Consider the following 12,402-nt stretch of genomic DNA (forward strand, 5'->3'; position numbering starts at 1 on the left):
AGCCATGGCTTTTTGATAATTACGTGTTTGTTCTCAAGTTGTTTGATGGTTTTAATCAACCAAGCAAGATCAAGTTTGATAGTGAAGAGTTCTGGGTGCAGTTACACAACTTGCCTTTTGCTTACATGAATCGTGTGCATGGGGAGAAGATTGGGCAAACACTTGGAAGAGTCATTGAGGTGGACCTCCCAGATGATGGCATTGGCTGGGGAGAATTTCTAAGAATAAAAGTTAAACTGAAACTCTATCAAGCATTGGATCGAGGAAGAATGATTAATGCCCATGGTGATAATGTATGGATTCCCATTAAGTATGAAAAATTGCCAAAAGTTTGTTTTATGTGTGGGTTCCTTGTTCATGAAGAGAATGGTTGCACAGCTAAGAGTGAGAATCTATCTCAGCATGCTGGGAAGATGCAACAATTTGGGCCATGGCTTCGGGCAGCACCTCATTATGTTAAAAAGGTTTCTCTTAATGGGAAGTATAGCAGAAGTGATGGTGAAAGGTGGAAGAAGGGTCCGATGGAAGGTGGGGAATCAGAGTCAGGCTTGGGACACCAGATTGGCGAAAATCCAAGATCTAACTTAAGTTCAAATTTGAACTTGGATAATGAGGATAGCGTAGAGTTTGTTGCATGTACTAATTAGCAAGCTTTTGATCCGATGGCAATTACAAATGATAAGGGGATGGATTTAGCAGGTGATAAAGTGGTTGAAGATAAGGGTAGTGATCAAGAGATAAATGCTGAGGAGAGATCTTCGGGCTGTGTCAAACAGACCCTTCCTTTGCAAGATAAGGAGGTAACTTTGGGCCTGGGCTTGGATTTGGATCCTGGTTTGGTTGAGGGCCCAGGCTCTGACCATTTTGTGGTAGCCCAAATAGCAGGTATGGTAGGTGAGGGAAGCAAGAACATGTTGAAGTTGGCTGTGGGAAACAACCAAACTGAACCTGCTGCTGAGGTTCACTTACCTGATACAGTCATAAGGCCTCCAAGGACTAGAAGGGGGTGGAAAAAACGTGCTAGGGAACAAGGCACAGTTACCATTCCCAGGATCCAAAGTGTTTCAAGGAAGAGGGGACTAGAGGATGAAGAGGAGGTTGGTGATGGGGAAGTAGAGAGCAAAAAGGTAAAACTTAATGGAGAAGGGGTTGTGTGCAGTACAATATCAAACTTGGCGGTGGCTGCGGAGCAGCGCCGCCAAGAGCAATGAAAACCTTAAGTTGGAACTGTCGGGGTCTTGGTAACCCCCGTACAGTTCATGACCTTCACTGCCTAGTGAAGGAAAAGCAACCAGATTTGGTTTTCTTGATGGAAACCAAGTTAGATTCTCATAGATGGGAGTTCCTTAAGAGGAAACTGAAATTTGAGGGGTGTTTTGCTGTCAATCCTATTGGCAGAAGTGGAGGTTTGGTTTTACTATGGAGGCTAGAAACAGGGGTGTCTATTCAATCCTATTCTAGATTTCATATTAATGCCATGAGGCTGTTGAATGGCAATTTACGGGTTTTTATGGTCATCCTGAAGCTAGCAAGAGGCAAGGGTCATGGGATTTACTGGTGTCTTTGAAACCTGCTAATCACATACCTTGGTTTACTTATGGAGATTTCAATGAGATCTTAGCACAAGATGAAAAAAGAGGAGGGAATGAGAGAAGTGAGGCTCAGATGAATAAATTCAGGCAGGCCTTAGAGATGGGGGAACTATTTGATGTGGGATGGACTGGTTCAAGGTTTACTTGGTGTAACAAGCATAGAGATGAAACCTTTACAGTTGAAAGACTGGATAGAGGGTTAGCAAACAAAGGATGGCTTGACCATTTTAAAACTCTAAAGGTTGAAAATATGGCTGCTAGAAGCTCGGATCATAGACCATTATGCTTCTCATATGGGCAGTAGTCTCCATTCTCAAGAGGGGGCCACCAGTTATTCAAATATGAAGTGGCATGGGGTAAAGATGAAGGCTACAAGAAGATCATCAGGGAAGTATGGTTGCACGAGAGGCCCAATGATGATTCTATCAGACATGTTCAACATAATCTTAGAATGAGTAGAGTGTCTCTTTCAAGATGGAGAAGATCTTCTAACTCAGATTTTGATAAAGTCATAAAAGAGAAGTCAGCAATCTTGAAACAGCTGCAGGATGATGAAAACCAGCATAATGAAGTTGAGATTGTGAAACTCCAGGAGGAACTGGGGGTCTTACTACATAAAGAGGATCTCAAATGGAGGCAAATGGCTAAAAAGCATTGGTATCAAGAGGGAGATAGAAACACACGGTTTTTCCATGCATGTGTTATGCAAAGGAGGAAACAGAACTTCATACAAGAAATTAGAGATTCTGAAGGTGTTTTGAGAAGTAATGAGGTTGATATTGCTCATGCTTTTAAAGAACACTTTCAGAATATCTTTTCATCCTCAAACCCAAGGGCAGAAGACATTGAGGCTTGTCTTCAATGCATAAGTAGCAGAGTGTCAAGGGAGATGAATGCAGATCTAGTGGCTCCTTTTCAGCAAGATGAGGTCTCTAATGCTCTTCAACAAATGGGGCCTTTTAAATCTCCTGGTCCTGATGGATTTGGAGTAGATTTTTACCAACACCATTGGGATGTCGTGGGTCCTAAAGTGAGTAAGGCTGTATTAGAAGTGCTAAATGGGGGAGGTATGCATAGTGACTTGAACCAGACAAATGTTGTTTTGATTCCAAAAGTAGAAGCCCCTTTTTCTGTTAATGATTTTAGACCTATCTCTTTTTGTAATGTTCTGTACAAGCTTATAGCAAAAGTATTAGTGAACAGGCTTAAGCATGTTTTACCTCATATAATTTCTAGTCTTCAAAGTGTTTTTGTACCAGGCAGATCTATAATTGACAATGTGATGGTGGCCTATGAGATCCTACATACCATGAAAGCAAGACAAAGGGGAAGAGAGGGAAGCATGGCACTAAAGCTCGACATGTCTAAAGCCTATGATTGAATAGAGTGGTCCTTTTTGAAAGCTATCATGGAGAGGCTAGGTTTTTGTGAAAAATGGATCCAGTTGGTGTTGGCTTGTGTGGATTCAGTCTCATATTCTATTATTATTAATGGAAAGGTGGGAGAGAGATTCACTCCAACGAGAGGTTTAAGACAAGGAGACCCATTGTCTCCTTATCTTTTTATCTTATGTGCAGAAGGGCTTAGTTCTATGCTGAGTCAAGCTGCTTTTAATGGAAGAATCAAAGGGGTAGCAGCGGCAAGAGGAGGGACCCGTATTAATCATCTTCTTTTTGCTGATGATTGTGTGATTTTCAGTAAAGCAAGTAGAGAGGAATGGCTAGCTATCATGAGGTTCTGAAGCTGTATGAGGTCTCTTCAGGCCAAATGTTAAACAGACAGAAGACAGCTTTGCTCTTTAGTTCTAATATAAGAGATTCAGTTAAGAGGGATATTTTGCAAGAAGCTGGTGATGATTCTCTAGGGGCTTATGGTAAATATCTGGGTCTTCCTACTATGATTGGTAGATCTAAATATGAAACTTTCAAAGGCATTAAAGAAAGGGTGTGGAGGAAGGTCAGCAACTGGAAAAACTCATTTCTGTCAAGTGCTAGGCGTGAGATACTTACTAAGGCTGTTTTACAATCTATTCCAACTTATACCATGAATGTGTTTAGATTCCCAAAGAAGCTGAGTAGAGAGCTTAATTCTATGTTTGCAAGGTTCTGGGGGCATGGTAATAAAGAGGGCAGAGGTATTCATTGGAAAGGGTGGGATAAAATGGGAAATAATAAGAAGGAGGGGGGGCTGGGGTTCAGAGATATTGATAATTTTAACAAGGCTATGCTTGCCAAGCAAGGGTGGATGCTACAAACAAAGGTTGATTCATTGGCAGCAAGGATTTTTAAGGAGAAGCATTATAGACAGGGCCAATTTGTTGAGGCTAAGCTTGGATATAAACCTTCCTTTATGTGGAGGAGTTTATTGGCCGCACAAGCCTTGGTCAAAGCAGGAAGTGTGTGGAGAGTGGGAAATGGTAAGAGTTTGCCATTTGGATTGATAATTGGCTTCCCAATGTTGTAGGTTTCAAAGTTAGATCCCTAGTCAATCGGTTAGAGGTTGACTCCAAGGTGAGCTCTTTTATTTTTGAAGATATCCATTGCTGGAATGAGAGGTTGATTGGGGAGATTTTTAGTAGAAATGAAGCTGCTCAAATTTGTAACATACCATTGAGTTGGTATGGAGAGGAAGACAAAATTCTATGGGGTTACACTAAGGATGACAGGTTTACTGTGAAAAGTGCATATCATTTGTGTAATGACATGGAAAGGGAAGGGTCTGGTGAGTGTTCAAATAGACAAGATCAGAAAAAAGTATGGGAAGGAATATGGAGTCTTGATGTTCCTAATTCTGATAAACTTTTTCTGTGGAAGGCTGTAAACAGCATCTTGCCAACAAGATAGAACTTAAGTCAGAGGAGAGTTATTGAAGATGCTTCTTAGCCTATTTGTGATCTAAATGATGAAACAGTTGATCATGTGCTATGGTCGTGTCCAGCTGCTGCTGATGTGTGGGCAGAAAAGGACAGTGGCCTGCAAAAGTGGATTTGTGAGGAAAGGGAATTCTTCAAAATCTGGACTGATATGCAGGAAACTTTGCAGAAAAACAAGGTAGCAGAGGCAGTTATGATCTTGAGAGGCTTATGGTCCAGAAGGAATAACTTGGTCTTTGAAGGCAAGTTTGAGAGTCCAACCAGAGTTGTCACCAATGCATTATCCAGGCTTAAGTGCTTTCAAGCATCTCGAGCTGAGATGAAACTGATAAAGGACTCCAACACAAAAAGAAGGGAGGATACCAAGTGGAAGCCACCTGATATGGGAACCTCTAAACTAAACTTTGATGCGACCATAGATAAGGTTGGAAACAGGATGGGGTTGGGCATAATAGCAAGAAACCATTTGGGGGAGATTCTGTTTTCCTTTAGTGCTTCAAGACTGTTTCATGGTACCTCTGATATGGCTGAAGTTGCTGGACTTTGGAAAGCTATGGATCTAGCAGTGGAGCTGGATATAAGGAATGTAGTGTTTGAGGGAGATGCTGAAAGAATCATTAAAGGGGTAACAGAGGAAAGGGGAGTAAATGCTTGGATGGATCAGATGTTCAAAGATATGCGTGGCAGGCTACTAAATCGAATTGACTGGTCTGTGATGTTCATACATAGAGAAGGCAATAGTGTGGCTCATGAACTTGCCAAGAGAGCCTTGAGAATTGAAGGGGAATGGTGTTGGATTGAAGAAGGACCTGCAGAGATTGTTAGTCATATTATTAAAGAAAAACCTTGCTCTAATGTGGAACTATGAGATGGTTTTTGAGTGATTGTAATCAGGTACTGTTTTTGCACAATTTATGATGAATGAATGAAAGGTATTGTTTGATGATTCAAAAAAAAAAAAAAAAAGCACGTGTTTTTCGTGTGCTTGCCTGAGTTGGCGAGTATTGTTACTTTTTTGTGTGCTCAGTCAGGTTGGCGAGCACTATTATTCTTTAATGTGCTGCCCCTGTTGCGAGATGCTTTTACTCACCTCAATACAAGCAATCTATTTACAGTAATACATAAACTCAATCTACTTACAGTATTCATAAAAATATTATAACTATTACCATATGATATTATTTGGGGAAAAAAAGGGAATTATCTTCATCTTATTTCGTACAATAATTAAAAATATATATATTTATTTTTAACAATTTAAAATAAATATGATGTCTTATCGCTCTCCCAATCATATCTATGTCTGAACGAGAGAAAATTAACTTGAGCGTCCCACTGAGATAACTCGGAGTGTCCACGTTATTTTATAGGATAGCACAGTTAGAAAGCATTATGGATCTAAAAAAAGAGAAACTTTTCTAACCAAAACTAGTCTCCTAACCAAAAATGCTGACGTGACTACCATGTTATGAGCAAACAGAGGACGAAATGTGTCATCTTATATACATTCAACATTTAAAGATTTAAAAAATTTAGCATGCCACATCAGCATGAACAATAAAAAGAATTAAAAAATTTTTAAAATCAAGTGAGTCTTAAAATCTGAGAAAATCAACAAAATAAAGAATTAAAACACAAAGAAAGGAAAAACTATTCACTTTTTCTTTTAAAAAACCATAAAATTAATTTTCAAAAATAACTTCAAATTCAATAAATTCATAATTAAAAGAACATTGAGATTGTTATTAGAAAATAAAAAAAAAATTAAAAAGAAAACTAACTTACCAAATTAAAAAAAAAAAAAAAGAATACAACAAACTATCCAGTGATGAGGAGTGTCCATGCGTGGCTATCCCATTGGACAACAACTTCTTTGGACCACCTGATGTAGGTTGCCCCCGTTGAGTTTAATATTCAGGCCACCCCTTGAGCGGTCAAATCTGGACAGTCTAGAGCGGCCGCCGGCAACCCATGAGCGTAAAAAGTTTGCTACTCTCTGTTTGTTTTGTTTTATTTTATATATATATATATATATATATATATATATATATTTATAAATTTGATAAAGCAGTTAATTTTTTATTACCTAACTTATCTTAATATAATTTTTTGTTTATTTTTATAACATTTATAACCATTTAAAACAAATTCTTTATGAACTGATTAAATTCTAAGTGTTTAAAGGAAATTCAATGCTTTTCTTCATATTTCTGAGTTTTTTCTAATATATTTTAATGTTTTCTCCATTTTAATGTTTGTAAAGAAAATGATAGTATGCCCCATGAGTTTGCCTCCTGATTTTAACCGCTCATGTATTTAATTTTATTTTTTCAATAGTTAAGGAAGTAACTATTCGTATATTGATATTTTTTTATTTTTTTAAAATATTTAAAGATGTTAAAAAATTGTGGGAAGAAAAAAAGGAAAAAAAATAAAAAAGTTACATTTTGTACCAGGAGGCGTGACCAGTGATTAAAGCTGGACGATACAATAGCATCAATCTTGTTTAAATTTTAATTTTTTTAATAATTTTATTACTTTTATAATTTTATTAGTTTTATTTTTTAACTAATGCTTTTTATATTTTGTGTCTATATAATTTTTTTTTTAATTTTCTAAGACTTTATAATTTTGTCTTTTTAAATCATTTTATTCTTTTCTGATTTTTTAGATCTTTTTAATATTTATGATGACGTGGCATGTTTACTGTGTAGTTTTTAAAATTTTCAAATGTCTACTATACATAAGATGACACAAGTCATCTTTTAATTTGTCATGATATTGTAGTCTATGGCCACGTCATTTTATCTTACTTGACAGGGGTCGGGGAGGGCATTGGGTTACCCAAACTTGACCTACCCGCCCAACTAGGAATCGGCTAGCCAAGGCCCAAGTTGGCTCTTTTTTTGGGTTGTATTTACCGAGTAGGTGGCGAGTGGCCCATCCGCTGTCTTGGGTTTTATTTAACCACTTGATAAGTTAATATAAATATAACATATATATATATATATATATATCTGTGTGTGTGTATATTTTATATGTATTTCAAGTTCCAACTCTTTATCCTTGCTATCATTTTTCTTTGGAAAATGATATAGCTACCAAGAGTGGGTCTCGATATGAGTCCCAACATTTTTGCTTTTAAGTGATTAAGAAAGTGTTTTTTTAATGATGTTATGAATTTTATTTTAAAAATGTTTAAGAATATAAAAAAATGTATGAAAAAAAAAAGCATTTAGTCTTCTCGGGACAATTTGTCAGGCTACATCCTCAGTGAATGTAGCATGACTCTTTTTCTTTTCTCCATCTCTCATCTCCCTCGGTCTATAGCTTCTATGTCTTCTTCCTTTCTCCTCTTTACTTCTTATCTTCATTTTCTCTTATTTCTTTTTCTCCGCTTCTATTATTTTGTCACTCTCTCATCTCCCCAAATGTTGAGGGTCTCTCAAATCAAATGTCTCTTAGGTTAAATCTACAATAAGATTTGATGATTTGATCAAATGAAACGTCAAAGCTACTTTGTTTAGTGATCAAATCTCCCTAACTTGCTGTTGTTTGGTGATCTATTTAGATTGATGATGTTGATAATTTTCCTAGAAGTGTTGGAGCTGTGGATTTTGGATGCAGAGTTAATTTGGATAGATGGTAGCATTGAAATCCACCCGTCCATTTAACGAGAGCAGGCAATTGGATCCCGACATGGGCCCTAACACTTTTCTTAATTAGTGATTAAAAAAGTGTTTTTGAATAATATTGTATATATTTTTTTAAAATGTGTAAGGGTATAGAAAAATAAATAAGAAAAGGGAAATTACGTTATCAATTTTTTTTTATAAGTGTAGCAAGACTCTTTCTTTTTGGATAAAAAATAATGATATATACAAATTCCAAATATGCAAGGCATGCACATGCTTTGATGAAAAAGTGGACCTACCATGAATCATTTTTTCTTGACGAGCTACTATACTTTTCTACAAAAGACTTGCATGAAACTTGTGCATTTGGGGCTTGTTCATAGTATTACTCATTAATAAAATAAAGTACAAAAACTTGGGGGTGAGAGACGCAACAACCAGCTCAAAACTAATGTTACAATGAATGAAATAAAAACAAAAACTGACAAGGGAACCTAACGGTTCCAGTACCATATTTCTCATCTTGCTGTTGAATGAGAACCCATAAACATTTAAGTAAGCATTGGGACTATCTGAGTTTTAAGGCATTTGATGAGGATCTCCTAAACATTATAAAACAGAGTATCTAAACAAAAACAAGTCATCTAATTCTAAAATATAGCAAACCAGTTTTATCAGGCAACCAAAAGATACTATAGAGATGCTTTGGAAGTTGAGAAACTACAGAAAAGGATACATAATATTCAGTAGAACCTAAGTATGCAAATCTATCTGCTATACTATTGCCCTCTCTGAAAACATGAAATACATCATGAAAGGTTATTGAAATTGTGGAATGAGATAATATCATGCCAGGGCTCAAAAAACTACTTTAGTGTCTACCTTCCTTTTTGGAAGCATTTGACCACAAGCAAGGAATTAGTACCAACTATTAGATCGAAGATACGAATTAAGCTGGCTAGCATAGTAACATGCCATCGATCTCTTAAAACTGAAACTTCCAAGCTAGTCTTTAATAAAACCATCACAGCAAGCAAGCCCCGAATATCCCTTTTGAGGCACCATCAATGTTTAATTCTATCTTACCAGAAGGGAAACCATCTATCAAACCAGCAATAGTTTTCCTTCTTTTGTTGCAATTTTTGAGACGTGCATGAAAAAGTAATCTCATGCAGCCATTTAGCAACTTTCCAAATAATGACTGAAGGTGGCTTAATCATATCATCGTGCCTGGCAGAATTTCGAGCTAAGCACAGCTCCCAAAGAATTAAACATGAATCAAGATGCGCAAGAATAGAAATCAGACTGCCATTATTAAAGAAAGAACATCATGTACCTAACTTGTCCCTCCAATCCAAAGTTATATATAATCCAGAGACTCCAAAAATGTTAACAAAGTGAGCCGAAAATTGAAGATGCAAAACAGCAAGAGCTAAAGCAATACAACATACTCCAATCTTGTTGTCCAAAGGGACAACACCATTCCATAATTTCTAAACCAACACATAATTTCAGGTGCCAAATGGGATTCCACGTTGAGCGCTTCAATATTAATTTTCTTATGAATTTTCTTTTTTGGTTTTTAGTTTTTCTTTTTAATTTTCATTTCGTTTTCTTTCTTTCTTCTACTCTGGCATACTTAATTAATTGAATCCTTTTGAATGAAGCTTCCAATAACTCAAGAGGCCATGTCATGTGTCATTGGTTGTCATACTGCAAAAATATATATGCTACCTATATTAATCATATCCACCCAAAAAAAAAAAAAAAAAAAAAATAGATAAACTAAATAGATGACTCATGTCTTAGAAGCAAAAGAAAATCAAGAACTTAGAAATGTACGGATTCAAAGTTCTTGATTTCAAAGGGTAGATCATGTACGAATTATGAATATAGGATTATTTGACAGGATTTATTATCTTTCAACCAAAGCCCAAAAAAACGAAAATTCAGGGCTCGAAGTCACCTGAAGGGAGCAAGGTTTAGCTAAGGCTTGGATATAAAAAATATTTCATCTTATTCCATCTTATTTTTTAAACTTTCTCAAATTTTTACATAAAACATAATAAACAAATCAATTTTTTTAAATCTCAAAACAATAATAATATTAAAAAATAATATTCTAATAATATTTTATTCAACTTTCAATTTTTATTTCAACTTGCTGTCCAAATCTCCCTGACCCACCAATCATTGGATCTCATGTTATTGTTGAAATTAAGAATCATCAGAAGTTGATCGACGGCATGCTCTCATGTGTAAAAAGTCAGCAAACATCATGACCAATCAATATTAGTCATTAATTCACGTGTAAATACTGGGTAAATTAATCGACATTCTAAATTTTCAAAAAATCTACATAAAGTTGTCCCTTAGTACTTGAGATCATAATAATTCTCCCAAATGATTAAATTCTTAATCTTATTGAGACTTTTCAAAGCTAGCTAGTTGCTTTCGATCAAAGTCTGCACTAGAGATTACAGGGATTAGCCTCAATTTAATCCCACCCGCCATAAATTGACAAAAATTAAAGCCATTTTATATAATAACAGTAGCTATACATATACACCTGCAAAATAAATGGCTTTAAGTTCCATTCATGACTTTGCTTCACAGTCACTTCAGTGGAAAGTCCCATTAATGGCACGTAACAAACTCCAGTACTCCAGCAAGCAATGATTTTATGTTGCTCTAGTACTAGTACTTAAAATGCAGTCCCTCTGACGAACCATATCTATTACGTACGTGCGTACACGCCTATCCACATAATACATATTACATACCTAGAAAAGCAACAGAAGAAATAAGGCATGGTGAAGGTTCATTCATGGCGTAGAAAGTTGACCTTGTTTACTTGCAAATTTATATCCAGTAAATAATTAACAAGGACAAAAGATAGGAGGAAGAAAGACACGTGAGATATTAAGGGAAGAAGTTGTTGAAAGCTTGGAAATTCTTTTTGGTATGGAGATTTGGGGTGAAGTACTGAAGGGTCGAGGGTTTCACAATTTAATTAAATAAGATAAATTACCTTGCAGATGTTGAGGGTCGTAACATTATAAATTAAATTGTTTCAAAAATCGGTGAGTGGTATTTCTTTAGCAAAATGTGTCAGAATTTCGATAATCGGATTCATTACGGTCGATTCCTATGAGTAAAAAATGTTGATTTATTAGTGAGGTTCGAACTGATTTGAAACCAACTAATTAGGCAGTGAGAGAGAACATATATCATTAATCTAATTATTTAATGATATGTTTTTTGGCAGGGGATCACTGATCACAAAGTGGAGAACGTACATGATGAAATGTGGCGCCTTTAACCCCTGCTTGTATTGTGGCAGAAGTTGTGACTCCAAGATGTTGGCCGTTCGGGTCGTACATCACCAGCGCGATGTGTGTGCATACAGGCAATACAATAGTGTATAGTTAGTTCACAATGAAAAAATAAAAATGGCAACTATTAATTCTAACAGCACCATAAATTAAAACAACTTCACTAAGCTAATATCCATAAGCTACGAGTCTTCCAAATTTTGGCATAAAAATATTACAATCATCCAAATAAAATCAAGTCAAATAACAACACTTAAAATAAAATGGGGAAAAGGCCCCAAATCTTCACTCCTATGCATCAAAGTCAGAGAGGAACCACAAGTGGCAATACCAAAGTGAGATTTCACAAAATCTTCGTAAGTGAAACCAAAACTAATACTCAAAATACAAACAGGTGAAAATGTGGCACCCACAACTCCCACTGTAATTTGGGGGAAATCGTGGCACTGGGTTGATAACAACATGGGTTACGCATTGCCAATCGTCAAGTGATTAGTGTGTGAACATGTAATTAAGTGTACAATAATAATCTTAGCAGAGAAATAAAATATGGTTAACTAAGTACCATAATTTTAAAAATAGAATCATGAAAGTAAAAGATTCTCAAAGAGGTTATACAGTTATCCAGCAAAATAAAATAAAAAATCAAAAAAAAATAATCAAAAGGGGAAATAAATCCCTTGATCAACAAGCAACAATAAGTTACTCATCTGGCGGAGCCGATCCCTCAAGCTCAATGTCATCATCTATATCAAAATCTACAATTCTATAAAACGGAACCATAGGATATGTGATGCTCCCAGATTCCGCTTGGGATCGAATGAATATCTGGAGCGTCAGGACATGCAACACAAGGTTATCTGCCCCTGTTCATGACATATAAGATGCAATATTCCTAACATGCATCTAGCATTATGAAATATTCGCAGTGGATAATTTTCTTTTGAGCAATACTATGCACCAAACTT

This window comes from Carya illinoinensis, chromosome 8, assembly GCF_018687715.1.
Source record: "Carya illinoinensis cultivar Pawnee chromosome 8, C.illinoinensisPawnee_v1, whole genome shotgun sequence".
Taxonomy (NCBI): domain Eukaryota; kingdom Viridiplantae; phylum Streptophyta; class Magnoliopsida; order Fagales; family Juglandaceae; genus Carya; species Carya illinoinensis.